We start from the raw sequence: 20,683 nt of genomic DNA, 5'->3' as shown, positions 1-20,683 counted from the left end.
TTATACTGCAGACCATTAAGCTATTTTATGGGCAAGAGAGAAGTTCAAGTGCAGAACAAGTTGCCAAAAGGATTATGAAGTTCATTTTGATTGATCAATAATTAACTGTACCTTGTGAAATTACAGGCTTGACTAACCGTGGAACGTATTGTAGTGAACAGATCAGGCTGCCAGAAAGAACAGAGCAGAGGGAAGAAAAAGCAGTGCAAACCAAAACATCTGTCTCCTTTATGCAGCAAGCGCTGGTACACAGGGTCTGGCTGCTTCCTTCTCTATCTAAAGTACAAACAGCATAGAGCAGGATGGGATTGATATGGGACACCACAGAAGATATTTACTTATAATTATTTGTAGCACTTTTTTGAAGCTCAGGGATAAAACGTTTCAAATTATTCATCAATCTCTTGGAACTCATAGGCCTCTGTAATAAGGATTTAGCAGAACAACAAATAGCATACAAAGATACAGATAAAAGGAAGGAAAATGAAGGGATTATTACCATATAAAAGCAAATGACTATTTGATGAAATTACAACAATATAGGGAGTCAGAGAGAGAGATAGAGAAATAATGCTAATTGATAAACACATAGCTCTTAGCATTGATTTGAATCATGTTATGACTATGAAAGCAATATTACCTGTCATTTTCTTTCTACTAACAAATATCATATACCTTTTGTTGTGCAGTGCATCATCTGAGTAGCTCTCTTAGGAAAAATGCTCATGTTTGACAACTAATGTCCGACTTGAAAACACTTGAAAGAAATATCTTTGAATAGTAGTTGATAGCTTTAGTTTACTCAATATTTTATTATTCTGTGTGGCCTCTAGCATAGGTACTTCTAAGCAGTTTGGACAGGGACTAAGACAAAGTACCCAAAGTGTTAAGCAAAGCCTGAGACTTAATTTCTTTACTTCTGCTGTGAAATCCTTTATGCTTTGTACTTGCTTTATCACTCAAGAGAAAAAGTTAAATTATCTATAGACAATGACAATAATTATAATACAGATGCATTTCAAATACACAAAATGGTTGGTCTTACTAAATAAAGAGGTCATGAAGTTGGGAGGTGAAAAGTGAGTTTGATCTTTAAACAAATTAAAGTTAGAATCAGGGGCTAAACATGAAGATTTGTTGCATGAAATTCTCAAATGATTAATGGAGATATTTTTTAAAAATATGGTTTCATAGCCATTTAGACACTAAGTTGTCTCAGAGTGGAAGACACAGTTGCTCTTTTGGCTATAAATATCTGAATTCCTCTTTTGAGAGTAGAATTCAGAACAGGAAGGGGAGTATGTCCGGAATTAGATGTACCTTTTCTATTTTGTATAGGACACAATAAGGAAAATCTAATAAATCCTAAGACATCAAAATAGCATCTTAAAACTTCTATTGCTCCAAGCTAGAGTAACCTACTGTTGATGTCTCAGATCAGTATGAGGTTGAAGATCTCAATGTCAAACTACTGCCCCCTGTTACCCAGCATATTCAGAGTTGGGCATAGAGCTACTCAGAATACCAGGCACTAAAGCCTGTTGGATTTCATGTAGTTTTATGTTCTTAAAAAAAAAAAAAAAAAGTACTCTGTACCAGCTTGCAATCCCACCAGCAGTGGAGGAGTGTTCTTTCTCCAAATCCTCACCAGCATCAGCTGTCACCTGAAATTTTTGATCTTAGCCATTCTGGCTGAGGTTAGGTGGAATCTCAGGGTTGTTTTTATTTGCATTTCACTGATGGCTAAGGGCATTGAACATTTCTTTAGGTGCTTCTCAGCCCTTCAGTATTCCTCAGTTGAGAATTCTTTGTTTAGCTTGGTACCCGATTTTTTAACAGGGTCATTTGGTTCTCTGGAGTCTAACTTCTTGAGTTCTTTGTATATATTGGATATTAGCCCTCTATCGGATTTAGGATTGGTAAATATACTTTCCCAATCTGTTGGTTGTCTTTTTGTCTTAATGGTGGTTTCTTTTGCCTTACAGAAGGTTTTCAATGTTGTGAGGACCCATTTATTGATTCTCGAACTTACAGCACAAGACATTGGTGTTCTGTTAAGGAATTTCCCCCCTGTACCCATATGTCTGAAGCCTTTCCCCACTTTCTCCTCTGTAAGTTTCAATGTTTCTGGTTTTATGTGGAGTTCCTTAATCCACTTGGACTTGAGCTTTGTACAAGGAAATTGGTTTGGCAGTTCCTCAGAAAATTGAACATAGTATTACCTGAGGATCCAGCAATACAGTCCTGGGCATATACCCAGAAGATGCTCCAACATGTAATAAGGACACATGCTCTACTATGTTCATAGCAGACTTATTTATAATAGCCAGAAGCTGGAAAGAACCCAGATATCCTTCAACAGAGGAGTGAATACAGAAAATGTGATACATTTTCACAATGGAGTACTCCTCAGCTATTAAAAACAATGAATTTATTAAATTCTTAGGCAAATGGATGGATCTGAAGGATATCATTCTGACTGAAAATCACAAAAGAATACACATGATATGCACTCACTGATAAGTGGATATAAGCCCAGAAGCTCAGAATACCCAAGATACAATTCATAAACAACATGAAACTCAAGAAGATGGAAGACCAAAGTTTGGATACTTCGATCCTTCTTAGAAGGGGGTACAAAACACCCATGGAAGGAGTTACAGAGACAAAATATGGAGCAGAGACTGAGGGAATGTCCATCCAGAGACTGCCCTACCTGGGGATCCATCCCATATACAACCAACAAACCAAGACACTATTATGGATGCCAACAAATGGTTGCTGACAGGAGTCCGATATAGCTGTCTCCTGAGAGGCTCTGCCAGTGTCTGACAAATACAGAAGTGGATGCTCATAGCCATCCATGGGATTGAGCACAGGGTCCCCAATGAAAGGGCTATGGAAAGGACCCAAGGTATTGAAGGGGTTTATAGCCCAATAGGAGGAGCAATATAGGAACGAACCGTATCCCCAGAGCTCCCTGGGACTAAATTAACAACCAAAGAGTACACATGGTGGGACTCAAGACTCTAGCTGCATATGTAGCAGAGGATGGCCTAGTCAGTCATCAATGGGATGAGAGACCCTTGGTCCTGTGAAGGCTCTATGCTCCATTGTAGTGTAATGTCAGGGCCAGGAAACGGTAGTGGGTGGGTTGGTGAGCAGGGGGTTGGGGGAGCCTATAGGGGAATGGGGTTTTTGGAGGGGAAACCAGGAAAGGAAATAACATTTGAAAAGCAAATAAAGAAAAAATCTAATCAAACAAATGGAAAAAATGAAAATGAAAGTTTAGAGAGAGAAAAATAAGTGCTCTGAACTCTATTTGAAATATGACTTGAATCTCTAGTTTAAGACAGTCGTAGCATATTGGTAGAACAAACAAGCTTATGGAGTTCTGATGACATAATAAAATAAATGAAAGTAGCTACCTACTAGAGGTGATATTCGAAGAATTTAAGAAGTCAAACTAATAGTTCCTAAGACCTCAGGCTCATGATTAGGGCACATGTGTGAGTGTTATACATGGTAACTTTGCATCTGCATTACTGAAGTTTGGAACACAAGGACATTTCCTGCTTGGCTTGGAATGGGAAGGGAGAAAGGATATTGTATTTTAGAACCTCAGGGAACCCAGACTTCTAAGTATCAGCGGGGTCAGTGAATATATGTGAATAAAGTGGCTTCCAAGTTCTTTTTCAACAAAGAGTGAAGGCCAAGGCATGGGTGAAGGATAAGTTAGAAAAGGAAGGATGCATAGTCATTTCTATTCCTTTCCCCTGCAATTAGGAACAGAGAAAGGTTTCAGTTTTACATATTTTCTTGCAGGTTTGGGAAATTATTTATTTATATTACACTATAAATAAATGCCACAACAGAGTAGTTGCTGTTGTTGCTGTTGTTCATCATGATTTAAAGTAAAATAAATGTTTTATGACCAAAATTTAGTTGTATTTGTGACTGCAAATAATTCTTAAAAATTAATATTTTCCCATTTTGCTTTCATGTGAACAAATCTTCAGCTTGTTCCTTTAAAAATGAAATAAAGCTTGTGTTCATTGTGACAGTCAATAACATGGCAACATAATAATCAATTGCTATTTGTAGCAGTGAGACTACCAGTGGGGGCAGATCAGTGCAAATTACTGTCACTGTGTGCTGTCATGTATACAGCCAGCCTGGAGAACCTAAGACAAATGATGCTGGATGCCATGCATGAGACAGTATTTAGTCATACCTACACAACAGCAAGAGGCACGCTCCAACACCATATATACAGGGGCATAGATATAAATCTAAAGCATTGGTGGGTAGGAAAAATAAATTAATCTAGCTATGACTTCTGTCCCCAAGATTTAAAGTTAAATGCCTGTACTTTTTTCTATGAGCTACAAATAGGTGGATTACTGGTGTCTAGGGATCTACAAAAAAAGGTCCAATTGCATTTTAGTGAACACCAGTGAAGTTAGTGCTATACTTTAGTCCAGTGTTGCAGAGAAATGATTCAAATACCAGCTACACAGTGTAAATCACTCCTTTTGACCAGTGCTAAAGGCAATCTGAAATGACAATTTATTTAACATACAAATAAGAACAACCTGAAGAGGGAGAAAACCATGGTTGTCAGCATAACCAACAGCCTGTTAAGAATGTCACAGTGGCAACAGGAGAATATTACCCTAAGCCAGAGGCCTTTTGAAGTGTGTGGTTCCTGCAGATCACACAGGTTGTGTATCTACGAAGTCATCTCTCCAGAGGATGATTTATCTTCTTATTTTTTGACCACTCAAGTTTAGTTTATGTTACTTAATCAACCTTTGACAAATTGATTGCTTAAACAAGGTCTGAAGACTGATAGCCTTCGGTGTGAGGTTGGACCATAGACATGTGAGACATATTTTCTTTTAGCCTGATTGACAACACAATTGGATTAACACAATGGCCGCTGTGTTTAGATGAATCTTACTCTCTCCATTTTTTCTTAGTCTCAGGTATTTTCTATTGCTTTTCAACTGGTCAATTTTTGTTCCTTTCAGTACCTATCTATCTCGTTGACCTTTTGGTCTGTCGTCCCCAAAAAATGGTAGAAGCTTCATATTGATAAAGCTATATAGATACTAAGAATATGTTTGTTAAGGAAAATATAAATTGGGTTTACAAAATGCATATTCTGTAAAGTATGCTGTCAGGAGAAAATGACTTTAGCTCAGTACACTTCTAATAAAAATTCTTTGAACAAAATGCTGTCCCCACACTGATCTAGAGGTGGAAAACCACACAAATTTCAATCATCAATATAGAGAACCATTTACAATTCTGAAGTCATATTAAAAGCCACTTCCAAATGCCAAAGAGAGAGGATTTTTAAGTGTGTCTAAGAAATCAACTGGGATTAAAGAAAACTACCAAGTAACTTTTCAAATATGAAGTTTAGTAAATCTGTCATAAATTTTCTTTTTTAGGAAATGGAAGAATTTACTTCATTTTCATGTCAAACATGCTAGTGATGAATTGAAATTATACAAAGGGAAAGAAATGGTCTGAAAAATACCGTAGCAAAAATGTAAGAAATATATAAAATTATTTGACTTCAGTATAGTTATTGATTTAACAATTGTTTATATGATCTGTGGTTTACAAATTTTACCCTGTGTTATAATTCCATCAGTGTTTGAATACAGCAACAAACTCAGTATGCAAATTCCTTCGGCACTTCTAAGCTGATGCATAGTGGCTTAGCTGTGATTGGACATGACTTTTGAATTCAGTTACCATGTAACAATATGAACAAGTAAGGCAGCATATTTAGATAAATACTTTTTCTTGTCTACTTACTAGGTTTATATATAATAGAAGAACTTAGCATAAACTTTTAGGCTATACACAATTTTCCTTATACAAGGTGTTTGCTTACTTAATAATGCACAGAGCAAATCAGGGAACTAAATGTGTTCCATAGTCACCCATAACTGCATATTATATATAATTTTGTATTCTTTTTGCATATACTCCCCAAATTGCAATTTATTGTTAAAAAGTGGCAAGTAACAAACCTTATGTGAGAACTCTCATTAAGAAAGTTTTCATAAAATGTTGATATTTTTCCAGACAGAGAATAGGTCTAGTATCTGAATCTTTTTCTCAGAACGATATTTTCATTAGTGGAAACTGCATAAGAACTCTAGATCCTATTATTGAAAACATATACCACAGAAAGAAGTGTGTTGGAAACAGATTGGTTCTAGAAGAAATGCAAGGTGGGCATTCTATGTTACAGAAGATGTTTTCTCAGGATCAATTTGCTTCCCAGCGTGTGTCTGACTCACTTGGTCCAGTGAGGCTGTAAAGTGAAAATCACTAGAAAGCTTGGTTTTCTGAGGTCGTCTGTATAGTTTCTTCCTTCTTGATAATTTTTCTACATTGGCCTCCATTTAATCTTTTCATGTTTTTCTGTCTCATCCACAGCCTCTCTTCTGTAATAAAGCCAGTTAACAAAGGAAGGAATAAAACTAGGCTTTGACAAGAAAGCAAGGCACCAAGTGGAAATTTGCTTTGCACAAACTCTTTCATTATGTAGAGCCATATGGAATCCCATGGTCCAGGGATGAGCCTGACTTTGCAACTCTGTGGTTGATTAACCTGCTAAAATGTACGTTTGGAAAATGCCAGGGTGACTCGCTACCGCACACTCAAAGGCCTTCCACTTCTACTGGGCCTTCCTTTCCTCTTCAGGCCTTTTGGAAGATAGACCTCCACACTTTCAAGGCTTTATTAAGAAATGACTCAGACAATCTTGTAGAACATTCTATATTGCATCCTATAAAAACTTATAAGGACAGATACTCAAATTCAAACACCTGTCTTTTCCTCATGACTTCAAAACCATACAAAATAGTTATTTATAAGGTATTATTGCCTTTTGTTTTTAATTCTTTTAGGATATCACATATTTTTATTTGAAACCAGCAGATAGGATGCCTGAAATACATGATATAAAGGAAAGCAGGACATGTACTCTAAATACAGGCTTACTCATCATATTGAGAGTGTGGCACTTTTGGGAGCTTTGAATTAGTGATAGACATAAATATCACATTTCATACTCTTGGGGAGTTTCTCTAGTTATACTTGAAGAAAGTTTGGATTGAAGCAGTGTAATACTGTACATCAGAAAGCTAGGGGTGCAATACTGATATAATCTAGAGGGGAATAAATTAAAGTAATAGACACAAGAATACAGAGATTTTGGGGGTTGCAGGCATGGTGATTTACACCTTTAATTCAAGCACTCAGGAGAGGCATAGGCAGACAGATTTCTGAGTGTTTGGCTAGATTGGTCTACAGCACAAGTTCCAGAACAGCCGGAGGTACATAGAAAAATCCTCTCTCAAAAACAAACAAACAAACAACCCCACCCACTCAAACACCCCAAACCAAAAGCAAAATAAGAAGACAGAGGAGAAAAGGGAATATTAGTTAGTTTGGATTAAAGTTGAAATTAGAGTTTGGCCACCTGAGTGGGGCTTGCCACATTCACAGAAAAAGATAGAAACAAAATACAAATATCAAGGTTAAAAGGAAAATAGTTTTCAACTTCTTAAAATTGAAACATACACAGGACATCTAAACACTAATGGCCATCGACAATGGTTGTTTTAATGATTCCATTGCTGTACAGACATCATGATCAAGGCAACTCTTATAAAGGACAACATGTAGTTGGGGCTGGTTTATAGTTTCAGAAGTTTGGTCCATTATGGTCATGGTGGGAAGCATGACAGCATTCAGATGGAGAAGGGGCTGAGAGTTCTATATCTTAGTCTGAAGGCAACCAGGAAAAAATGGAATATGTTTTATACAGGGCATAGCTTGAGCGTTAAGACCTCAAAGCCTGCCAAGCGGTGGTGGCACATGCCTTTAATCCCAGCACTCGGGAGGCAGAGGCAGGCGGATTTCTGAGTTTGAGGCCAGCCTGGTCTACAAAGTGAGTTCCAGGATAGCCAGGGCTATACAAAGAAACCCTGTCTCAAAAAACCAAAAAACAAACAAACAAAAAAAAACCCCAAAACCCAAAACAACAACAACAACAAAAAGACCTCAAAGCCTGTCTTCACAGTGATACACTCCTTTTACAAGGCCACACCTTCTCCAATAAGGCCACACCTCCACTCCTATGGCCAAGCAGTTAAACACATGAATTTCTATTCAAACCACCACAATGGCCAATGCAAAGGAATCACCTGCCTGGCATATCTTGATTCCAACCAATGACTTTGGTAACAAAGTACACCTCAGAGAAGCAGATGCAGTTAATGTTTAGGAAGTTGCAGTTAATCTTTAGGAAGTTCGCATGAGTTTATATGACACAGTAAAAGAAGGCAAGATCATGTAGATTACTCTTAGAGGTCCATGACTTTAACCCCAACACTCAGGAGGCAGAGGCTGGAAGATCTCCCTGAGTTCAAAGACAGTCTTATGGACAAAGTGAGCTGCAGCCCAGTTAGGGCTGCATAGTTAAAGTTTGTCACAAGGAAAAGTGAAAAGAAAGAGAAAAGGAGTAATCTCTTTTTCTGAAAGAAAAAATTCTGGATAAAACAATGTCTTAGAATAAGCTACAAGGCAACCTATGTTTTATCTTAACCTCAGTATTTGCTAATGTGTGATATTCCCTAATTTAAACTGTTTGCAATCATTTTGGGTTTTTTGTTTGTTTGTTTGTTTGTTTGTTTCTTCTGTAAAATGAAAGAGGAGTAATATATAACTTAAATTTCCTGGGATAAGATTTTAGACTATGTAGATAAAAGACCAACACAGTGCCTGTCAATTCCTAGATATTTTATAAAAATCTGATCAAGATTCATTTAGTTCTTCAGTCTAATACTTTGCTTCTTGAAGAATAACACTAAGGACTATTTTCCCTGAACTATGTGTACGATGCTCACTGCTCTGGAAAGCAAAATTTGAGAGAGAAGCAGAAGAGAGATAGGAACAGGTAACCAGCAGATTGCCATCTTTATTGCCACTCTTTCTGCTTCGGCTTCTCCCAGAATTCCAATGGTTGTGTTAAGGTGAACAGAGCAGAAGAGCCATTTGGTTCATGACATGGTACAAACACACAATAAATTTACACAGCTGTCCATCATCTTTCTCCTTGAATGTAAATGAAAATGAAGGGTCTTGAGGTTTGTTTTCAATAAGGAAGGCTTACCAATCATCTGCACATGATGAGGTGTGGACCATTTTACCCACCTCCACCCACTTCCCTGCAAAGGGCTTTAACTCGATTTTTTATGGTGGTATATTATACATAGTTTATAAATAGGAAGAAAAAGAATGACAGTCAAGTTTGTCTCCTGAGCTCTCTATATAGGTATATTGTGCATGCATATCCTCACATACAAGTATACCTCCCAACACTTAATGTTAAATGGCACTGTCACTGAGGTAGTGCTATGGAAGTTCCTTAGGATATCAAATATACAATTATAATATATATGCCTAAAGAATTCATAGCAGAACCTACAATATATATATGCATATCCATATTCACAATATATTTCCAAAGGTGCAAGAAACTAAAGCTGACAGATGAATGAGTATGGTATGTGGCATATACATACACATGTACATACACAACAAGGTGATTAACCAGCAGAGAAAAAGCTAATTCTGACAAATGTAACAGCTTAGGTGGAACTTGAAGGTATCATACCAAGGGCATAAGACAGAAACAAATATCTGATCCTACTTGCAGGAGGATCCAGGGTGGTAGAATTTATAGACAGAAATTAGAAACATTAGCAGGGGCTGGAAAGAAGGTGGAATGAAATGGAATTGACAAGAATAAAGTTTCATTATAGGGAGATGAAGAAAATTCCATCAGTGGAAAGAGAGGCCCATTGGTCTTGCAAACTTTATATGCCTCAGTACAGGGGAACACCAGGGCCAAAAAGTGGGAGTGGGTGGGTAGGGGAGTGGGTGGGGGGAGGGCATGGGGGACTTTTAGGATAGCATTGGAAATGTAAATGAAGAAAATACCTAATTAAAAAAAAGAAAGTTCTAGGGATGGATGGTGGTGACATCTATGTAACATGCAAATGCTCTTAACATCTCTGCACTATATTTAAAATCTGTTTCTTAAAAATCAAGTCTACTGTTTATGGACTTGTGATGAGCTTTCTTTGATGTGATGCTTATAAGGTGTTACATGATCTATTCCATTTGAAAATAATTTCTAAACTTTGCAATTTTAATCTTTTGAATGAGATATTTATCTTCATTCATTAAATACTATAACATTAAACTAATGATTTAAAATTAAGTTGCTTATTCAGAAAATTCTCATAAGGGGATATTTTATATAGAAAAATTAATTATAAGCTGTTCTTTGCTCAGTTTTATATGATTAAAAATATCTGTACTAGCCAGAATAGTTAGGCCTTTCTGTTCCTAAAACTTGGAGCACTGAGCTGCAAAAAACATTTCAGATAATACATATGGAATATAATATCTTATACCCAGCTATATACAATTACAGGTACAACTATCAATCTCATGATAATACCATACAGGCAACTTCAACACATCTACATTTTCTTCTTCTTCTTCTTCTTCTTCTTCTTCTTCTTCTTCTTCTTCTTCTTCTTCTTCTTCTTCTTCTTCTTCTTCTTCTTCTTCTTCTTCTTCTTCCTCTTCCTCTTCCTCTTCCTCTTCCTCCTTCTCTTCCTCTTCCTTCTTCTCTTCCTCTTCCTTCTCTTCCTCTTCCTCTTCCTTTCCTCCTCCTTCTCCTCCTCTCCTCCACTTCCTCTTCCCTTCTTCTCCCCATCCTCCTTCCTTTTCCCTCTCCTTCCTCCTCTTCTTCCTCTTATTTTACTTCTTTTTTGTTTGTCCTTAACAATAATAAGCAAACTTAGTGTTGTAACAACTTTGTCCATTAACTAAACTCCAGTTTGTAATTTTATCATAAATTTTCTTAGTCATCTAAATACTAGTTACTTTTTTTGAGCCCTTTCAATGTTGTTGCAAATTCCCATGTCAAGTAAACAGCACTGTATTTCACTCACTCAATCATTCACTGGTAATCCTGTTCTTTCTGAATAGAGAGGAAAAAGGAACTCTAGAAAACCCATTTATTTTATGTAATATATATGATAAAGTACATATCAAGATTTTTATTAAAATAGAAACTCACATTGGATGTTTGCTTGCATTGCTGACAGTATGCTCACAACTGTTGGTTCCAAAAGCATTGTGAAGAATTTTAATGATCTGCATTGTAAGAAAGGCATTAGCATTAACTAAAGGTGGTGAAAATCTCTAGTTCTAATTTGCAAACTTCTTTTGTTTTTCTCTTTTTTCTTATCACTTCTGTCTTACATTGAATTCTGTTACATGAATAGGTATAGCCTTTTGTGAAGAGGTAAGGCTGATTGGGTACAAGAAAGTTAAAATTAAATAAATAGACTAAAAGTCAAGCTATCGCTGAAAAAATGTACTTAATGTATTTTTTTTTATAAAAAGGCAAAATAGCAACTATTTATTAATATGAAAGCATTTAGATTTCTAATTTTTGCAGACTGTAAGAGGAAGGGAACCATATCAGAAATTGTATTGCATTCTTTTCACTTGTAGCATAGTGGCAAACAACAACAAAGCTAGAAAGTCAAAAAAAGTTAAGGAGTAGAAAGCTAAAGCTGAAAGTTGAGGGCAGTTTTTTCAAGTCAAATGCCCAGAATGAGAAAACCGTCCTACAATTGTAGCCCATCTAAGAGGGATTTCATCCAAAGAACTTGAAAATGAACTTCTCAGTAGCTTTAGTCCTGAAAGAGGAAGTGACTCCCGCTACTGACATAAAGATATCTGATGGCACTAAAAAATGATAGTGCTCAGATCTTTAAAATTAGTAATTTTCTTCTTACTGAAGATGTTTCTCAAAACCTTGAGGCCATTGTAGAGTAAAATAAAACCGGGTACAATTTAATCTAAAGCGAAAAGTTAGCCTTACATCTAGTAGCATTTTATCTGTTCTCAGTACTTTCCATGGAGGCAAAAGTCAGCTTGCCATAGTAGTTGAAATACCTACAGATTTGTGCTAGGGATCTCTCATCTTCTATTGAGTTTTCTTGTGCCCCACACATTGAAATTTGTGGTTGCTACTGTTATTAATATGGATGTGAAAAATTCCAAAGCATCTCACCTTAGCCTACCTCTTATAACAAATTCCTAGATGGGTACCAGATCATCAAGTTCTCCATGTTGGATGATGTAAGTTTAATGTTATCTTTAGCAATAACGTTTCACTATCAGGTTGTAAAAAGCAATAAATAAATAGCTTTGGCGATACATTATGATATTTGGAACTACCCAAGGAACTAACAAGATGTAGCTGTAACACATTCCTGGCTCTAGAGGTTTTACTTGGTAGTATAAGATGTCTAGCAATGATATTATCTGCTCCAGTACATGATAATTCCATTTAGATTCCTTCCATATGTGCTTAATTTTAAGGTGATTCTACAGTTGTAGTTTTCCATGAAGTTTTTCAAAAGTCTCAACCCTAACCAAGAAGCTATTTGCAATTGATATCCATTAGCAAAGGAAAACTTCAGCTTTCTTTACTGGAGTGTCACTAGGTATATCTACCAAGCCTAGGGGAGCCCCTGTGCTCTGGAGTAGTTGGCAAATGCAAAATAAACTTCATGTTCCTTTTGTGGGCATTTTGTTTTGTTTTAGCAGTGTTCTGTAGCACTGGTTTGTTTGTCTGCTTGTTTTGACTTTATCTTATTTTGTGTGTATGTGTTTGTGTGTCTTTTTTGAAGGTAGAGGAGAAGAGACAGAAGGAGAGAGAGAGTGGGGGGAAGTACATACAGTTGCATTGGTAGGGAGGTGGAGAGAATTTAGAAAAAGTAGAGTAAGGGATAAAACATGATCAAAATATGATGCATGATAAATATTTGTCTAAAGAAATAAGAAAAGAATATGCTCAGTGCTCTCAACCACTAAACATGCATGATCTAAAAACAATGGAGCTTTACAGAATAAAAGTGAAAACTCTGAACCCAAGGTACTTGCCCAGTTACCAGTGCCACATTCCTTCTTCTTCCTAGTTTTCAAGATTAACCTGACAGCATCAGCTGTACATATCTTACAAACATAGACTTAACATATTTGGTGTGGTTTTGCTGTAGGATAACCTATCATATAAGCATTGCCCTCAGCTTGGTTCAGTCACCACATGATTCTGACTGACACTGGGCAGACATGACTGGGAGTCAAATATTTTAATCAAATTTTCAAAGTATTTTATGTTCAAATTATGTAACACATTTCTTTTACTCCCAGGTTTGATTTCTAAAAGAAGTTGTAATTGCCAGTTAATGTAGAATATGTTATATAAATACATATTTGCTAGTAGTTACCTCATAAATCAGTGTTTTATTTGTTTTTTAAAATGTTGCCTTGTAAAACCATGATAATATTGATATTCAAAGGATTTTGGTTAAGTGTATATTCTCATTTCCTATTTATTCTATATGTTAGTCAACATTTTTAAAAAGTTTTAATCTTATTTGTTTAAATAAAGTACTATTTTATTTAAATATGAACTATATGCAACAAATATCCTTTTATATTATTAAAATGGCATTATTAAATATTACTTTGTCTATAGAAAAACTCTAGGGTTCACAGATCAATGGTAAGATATTCCCTGGGATAGCAGGGAATCTGCAGGTGAAGGGACTATGTGATATTTAAGGAAATATTGCCATCTATTATACAGGGGTTTTTTTAGCATTAAATTAATAAAAACAACTATTAGACTTGCAGAAAATACCCTATTATTTAAAAATTATTTTATTATTTGAAGACTTCTATGGAGATATTTTGAAGCACTTAGGATTCCTCGAAGTGTAGCACTTTTGAAATGGAAAATAGCCTTCAGTAATAACCCTTGTCCTAAAATGGTGGTGATTGTGGAGGACCTAATATGATTTGGCAAGAAGTACATTGTGTACTTCAATCAAGAACTGATTTAATCTCATTATAAAAACGATAATGGTTTTTATTGAACTCCTAGCTAGTGTCTACTGGTCTAGTCATGTGGGCAGAAAATGACTTCCTTTTTGTTCTTTTTAAGTTAAGATGTTTTTGAAAAGGAAATTAAAGTTATCAAGATAATGTAGTTGATGCTAAGGAGAAAACTTTGAAGTTGAAAGTAGTATAGTTGGAGGAAAGTCAGCCTGTCTTCCATGGGGTGCTTAGATGCCATGTGTTTATTACAGTATGGGCAGCCTCCTTCTAGAGAAAGGCAAGTAGCATTTGTTTCATAGTTTTTTTTGAAATTAGTATCAATCCACCCTTCTTTCTAATATAATTCATATATGACTAATATCTCACATGAATTGAACAAGTTACACTTTGAGAAGTAGTAATTAAACCTATATAGAATAAGCTATGCTTCTGTAACTTGGTAATCTAAATTGCAAGAAACTACATTTACTGATAATTATTATGATGCCCATTGAGTTAAAATGGTTTGACGATACAGGGCAAAGGACACAGTAAATGTTGAGCTACAAAGGAGGGGGAGATTTAAAGTTTCCTTGGGAGTATTCTTTAGTAATTTCCAAGAAAGCCAACAGGAAGATTTACAGAATAGAAGAGGCCCTGTTGAGCTTAGCTGAAAACAAGCTAAGTTCTCAGGATTGACTCACCAAGCTCATGGTAACAAATATGACATGAGCCTGGTCTGTGGAAAACTACCTTCTCCTTCAAGCAAAGATGAAGCTTTCCTTGACATCATATGCAACTTAGTTTTATTCAGAATATGTAGCTCCCAGAACTGAAATCAAAAGTTTGTCCTACAAGTGAATCCATGTCCCACTTTGGAGGAGCTCAGCAAATGTAACTAGGGTCATGTTGCTCAGGACAATCACTTCTCTATTGAACGTGTTTTCCATTTTTCCTTGGGTTTGACTTGTTTGCTTTACAGTTCTGTTTTGTTTGTTTTCCTTATCATGTCTCTGCATGTCTCCTGGGATGATCATGAGATCACAGTTCTTCTGCGTCTGTAACTATAGTACTGGGCTTATAAGAGGGAACCTGAATTGAACCAACTTATTCATTGGGACTGGATCTATGTTTGGATATTCTGATTTCAAACAAGGATCTTACCTGGAAAATTTGCCATCTTTGCAATGTGTTTATCTGTCCTTTATTATTGAAGAAAATTAAATATATATTACATATTCCTATAAACATTTATATAAGTCACACACACACACACACACACACACACACACACACACACTAATAGATTCTCAAGAACTATACAGAAGCCAGAGTAAGGTATTCTGGAAGACTACTTACACATTAACAAGAATGAGTAAGTTTGTCTCTATTCAAGGCTTGTCTTCTCTTTAAAATGCTTGAGACTTAATATGTACTCATTTTCAACTGGCACAGAACTGTACCACTTTTGAACAGACTAGAATTCAATCTACCTTTTTTTTCAAAAGGATAGAGTAAAGTTGGGAATCAAATTCAGGACTGGGAGAGTTGTCACCAAAATATTTTATACACAGGACAAACTCCATCAACCTGCACAAGCTCAGTTACACCTTTTAGACAAGAGAAATCACAAAATAATCCAAAGATTTTAAGGAGGTATCAGAAGGTGGTTTAGCAGACACTAGAAAAGTCTGCTAAAAAAAAAAGTCTGCTAAAAAGCCCTTCCCCACCTTTTATTTTTTCAAATTCATTTAACATTTTGAACAATTTATTAGACCTTTAAATAATATCCAATTTTAAAAAATATATTTATTTTTCTATTTTTTATACTCCATATTATATTACCCATCCCCTGTCTGTCATCCAACTGTTTCACATCCCATACCTCCTCCCCACCCCACTGTCTCCACATGGATTTCCCCACCCCCACCACCCTGACCTCTAAACTTCCTGGGGCCTCCTGTCTTTTGAGAGTTAGCTGCATTATCTCTGAATGAACACAGACATGGCAGTCCTCTACTGTATGTGTTTTGCAGGCCTCATATCAGCTGGTATATGCTGCCTCTTTGGTAGTCTAGTGTTTGAGAGGTCTCTGGAGTCCAGATTAATTGAGACTGCTGGTCCTCCTACAGGATCATCCTCCTCCTGAGCTTCTTTCAGCCTTCCCTAATTAAATAACAGGAGTCAGCTGCTTCTGTCCATTGGTTGGGTGCAAATAACTGCATCTGACTCTTTCAGCTGCTTCTTGGGTCTTTCAGAGGACAGTCATGATAGGTCCATTCTTGTTAACACTCCATAGCCTCAGTAATAGTGTCAGGCCTTGGGACCTCCCCTTGAGCTGGATCCCACTTTGTGCCTGTCACTGGACCTTCTTTTCCTCAGGCTCTTCTCCATTTTTGCCCCCACCTTTGTAATGAATTCTTTCTAAATGTGGCCTAGACTAGGCAACTCACTTTTGACAAAAAAAAAAAAATGCAGAAATGTTTCTCATAAGACTAAATATGTAACTACCTAGAATCATATTCCAAACCAGTCACTCCAAAGGAATGATAACTTAAGATCACTTGAAATCTGGTACTCAAATGTTTTAGGAACTTTGCTGCTTTGCTTATCTTTGTCAAAACTGGTGTCAGAATCTGAAGTATGCCTCAGTCAGTAAAATTCCTGCTGAGAAATTGTAAAGACCTGGTTTGGAGCCTCGTCACCCACAGAAAAGCTGTGGACATGGGTTATTGGGAGGGAAGTGGGCCTGGAATGAATTGGAAGTGAGTGTGATAGGTGCATGTGTATGAAATAGTCAAATAAACAATGGAAATATTATTTTGGAAAGAAAAGCAAATGCCATCCTCAGCTGTCTGGTGTAAAGTCAGGCTGCAGAGCTTGAAAGCAGATCCTTCCCAAACAGAGATTTGAGAGGAAAGTGGTTCACTGCTCCTGAGAGAGACTCTGAATTGGAGGATTACAGATGAGCTATGGCAGGACTACCGACCTCTAGCATCTTTGACACAGCAAAGAAATACACAACTTTATTGTTTCTACTTTCCTTTTTAGGCCTAGTCGGCCATCACTGGGAAGAGAGGCCCCTTGGTATTTATATGCCCCAGAACAGGGAAACACCAGGGCCAAGAAGCAGGAGTGGGTGGGTAGGGGAGCAGGGCAGGGGGAGGGTATAGGGAACTTTCAGGATAACATTTGAAATTTGAAATGTATATAAAGAAAATAGCTAATAAAAGAAAGCTGTCAGATAGGCAAAGAAGTAAGACAATGTTGCGTATGACCAGAAGAAAAGTCAGCTCCCAGAAACAAGCCAGAAAGGATGGGGATGAATACATCTACAGGCAAGAATTTGGGTAGGATTATAATATAGTCAAATATTTAAGAAAATATGAACTTAATGGGAAAGGAAAGATGAATCATGAGAGAGAGAGAGAGAGAGAGAGAGAGTGCCTATGAAAGGGAAGATGAAAAAACTGCAATTCCAGAAAAGAAAAATACAGTATCTGGAAGAATATCAACCCTGGATGGACTTTACACAAAAGACCGGGATGCAGAAGAAACCATTCAGTGGCCACAAAGATGGTGACAGGAGCTAAACATGCTAGAGCTGAGAAAGAAACATGGGAATTAAGCATTGCAGAGTTACAAGGACCCATGACAAAGCACTGGACAGTGAACACTGAGTGGCCTGGAGCTCCTGCTCAATAGCAGAAGGTATGCCTAGCCCATGCAGGGCCTAAGTTCTATCTACAGCACCACACACCCAACACAGAAATAAAAGAGTTGACTCAAAAAAAAAAATAAAAGGAAAGAAAGAAATACACAACTAAGAAGTGTATACAGTGAAACAGTGGTTCTCAACCTTCCTAATGCTGTGACTCTTTAACACTGTTGTTCATGTTGTGGTGACTCTCAACTATAAAATCATTTTTGTTGTTACTTCATAACTACAATACTGCTATTGTTATGAACCATAATGTAAATATTTGGTATGCAAGATATAAGATATGTGACCTTTGTGAAAGGGTCCATTGACCCATAAGGGGTCACACACAGGTAGGGAACTGCTGCCCTAATATATTTTCATCTGGTTTCTTGATGGATGAAGCATCCCATGGTCTCGTCACCATACTCACTTCCCCTTTTCAGTCTCTCATTACAAGCAGAAGCAAACTTCCAGTCCTATTGCATATCTGCTCTACCTTCACAGACAGTGCAAGCATATTCAGTCCAGCTCTAAGAAGACAAGGCAGGAGGTATGGATAAATACAGATAACAATTTCTTTGGTTTTGTGGTGAACAATGAGTGGATGCTGGCAAATGAAACACTGTGGGATTATATTTCTAATTCTGACTTCCATTCTGTAGATTTCTGTCAATATAATGACAGCTGGACTGTATTGGTTGATAGAAGATCTGCTCTCTCCAAAACAGGTAGTACGTTTGGACTCCAGGATCTTGCTCTGAGATTCTGTTCTTGCTACTTTCTGTAATGAATATAATCTATATTATTGTTAGCTGTCCATTGTGATTTCCTCTACTTTCTAATGACACCTTTGCAATTAGACTTGGAAAATTATCCAACTAATAATTTCCTCTCCTATTCAGAGTTAATAGTTTCTTAATCTCATTTCCATTTCTTTTCTGCACTCAGAAGCTTCCTTTCCACTAAGAGACCCATTCTGTTTCTTTGTTTTACCCAGATTACCTTGATGATCTTTCTAATGGTAATTTAGCTTCTCTAACTTTCTTTCAGGACTTAGAACTGAGCACTTCAAAAGGTTATTACTTGAAAAGCAGAAGTTGGTTAATCATTTTTGAAGAGGTGTTAGTTTTGTCTAGAGTAACTTTGCAAGGGTATATAGCTTTTATTCACCATAAAATCTCTAGATAATAGGAGAAAACTCAACTGAAAGTCAAACTAGACCCTGCTCCACCTGTCAGAGCTTCAACTCATAATACAGAATTGTCTAATAAGAACAACACTTTCAACACATGCACTCTCTTCTACATTTCCCTTTGGCTGGGGAGGGATGCTTCCAGAGGGAAGTATCTGATGCAAAGAATGCATATTATACTACATACATTATACACATACATACATATATATGTATATATGCATATATATATATATACATACATACATATGTGTGTATGTATGTATACATCATCACCACATTTTCCTTCCCCTTCTTCCTTCCAAACCCTTCCATATAACCATTTCTTCTCTCCTTCAAATTCATGGTCTTTAGAAACAAACAGATCTAAACCACAGGAAAAAAGGGAAAGGTTCCAGAATTATAGTGGTAGATCGCCCTTCCGGTCTATGCCAGCTCTGGGTCACCTTGGGCATGAACTCAGTGGACTGTCCCATGGTCCGCAGAAGACTCTCCACAGTATCTTAGGATCACTGGTGAGTAGAACACAACACTGATTCCAATACAATTGTGACAGGCCTGTGTCAGCAGGAGCACGGGAGCCCTGCCTGACCAGCAGCTCAGATTCCTTCTGATCAGTATTGGTACAGCTTGGTTTCAAATACATCAGACAACAGCCCCTCAGTCCTCAGAGGAGACACCACTTCCAGGCACTGTAACACGCTCAGGATTTTAGGATTCCGGGATCCCAGGATAACAGGAGTTTGGTTACACCAGGATCTCAGTATCTCAAAGGAAGCTTGACTGCCAAGAACTCTGACACACCCAGAATCTCAGGTTCACAAGAGCACTGAGTCACAGGATCACAGAGAAAGCTGGACTCTCAGGAGTCCTGAATCAACTGGGATTATAGGAAGGACAAGCTCCAATCAGATATATTGAGAGCAGCAAGCACTTGAGATAATCAGATGGCAGGAGGCAAGTGTAAGAACAGAAGCAACAGAAACCAAGGTTATTTGGCATCATCAGAACCAAACACTCACACCATAACAAGTCCTGGATACACCATCACACCAGAAAAGCAACACATGGTTCTAAAGTCACTTCTCATGATAATGTTGGAGGACTTTAAGAAGGACATACAGGAAAACACAGTAAACAGCTAGATGCCCTTAAAGAGGAAACACAAAAATCCCTTAAAGAGTTATAGGAAAACACTATCAAACAGGTGAAAGAATTGAACAAAATCATGCAGGATCAAAAAATGGAAGTAGAAACAATAAAGAAATCACAAGCCAGGTGTGGTGGTGCATGCCTTTAATCCCAGCACTAGGAGGCAGAGGCAGACAGATTTCTGAGTTCCAGGCCAGCCTGCTCTACAAAGTGAGTTCCAGGACAGTCAGGGCTACACAGAGAAACCCTGTCTTGAAAAAACAAACAAACAAACAAAAAACCAAACCAAACAAAAACCACACACACAAATAAATCACAAAGGAGACAATTCTGGAGATAGAAGTCCTAGGAAAGAAATCAGGTACCATAGGTGCAAGCATCAGCAGCAGAATACAAGAGATTGAAGAGAGAATCTCAGGTGCAGAAAATTCCATAGAAAACATAGACACAACAATAAAAGAAAACGCAAACTGCAAAAAGACCCTAACTCATAACATCTAGGAAATACTGGACACAATGATAAGACCAAACCTAAGGATAATAGGTATAGATGAGAATGAAGATTTTCAACTTAAAGGGCCAGTAAATATCTTCAACAAAATTATAGAAGAAAACTTCCCTAACCTAAA

This window comes from Mus caroli, unplaced genomic scaffold (assembly GCF_978045245.1).
Source record: "Mus caroli unplaced genomic scaffold, Mus_caroli_1 scaffold_2, whole genome shotgun sequence".
Classification (NCBI taxonomy): domain Eukaryota; kingdom Metazoa; phylum Chordata; class Mammalia; order Rodentia; family Muridae; genus Mus; species Mus caroli.
The sequence above is the reverse complement of the archived record's forward strand: the minus strand, read 5'-3'. Positions refer to the sequence as shown.